This window comes from Penaeus monodon, chromosome 27, assembly GCF_015228065.2.
Source record: "Penaeus monodon isolate SGIC_2016 chromosome 27, NSTDA_Pmon_1, whole genome shotgun sequence".
Lineage (NCBI taxonomy): Eukaryota > Metazoa > Arthropoda > Malacostraca > Decapoda > Penaeidae > Penaeus > Penaeus monodon.
In genome coordinates, this window is record NC_051412.1 from 14,372,770 (window position 1) to 14,373,039 (window position 270).

Here is a 270-nt window from a genome sequence, read left to right on the forward strand (position 1 = left end):
TATTTCGCTTCACTCTGAATAAGTGATTTTAAAATCAAGTGTTTATTTATGGCCAACGCATGCTCGCCACAGTGACAAGCGCTCTTAAGTTTTAATCGTTCGAGATTTTCGTTGATAAGCCAAGTAATTATATTACAGCTGATTAAGTGGAGTCTGTGTGACCTTCACTTGATAAGTTTGTCATTTGTAAACATCTTTTTAATGGATTATGACATATTTAATGTCCTGTACGACACCCTTTTCGATGTCTTTCTATAAATAAGGATCACA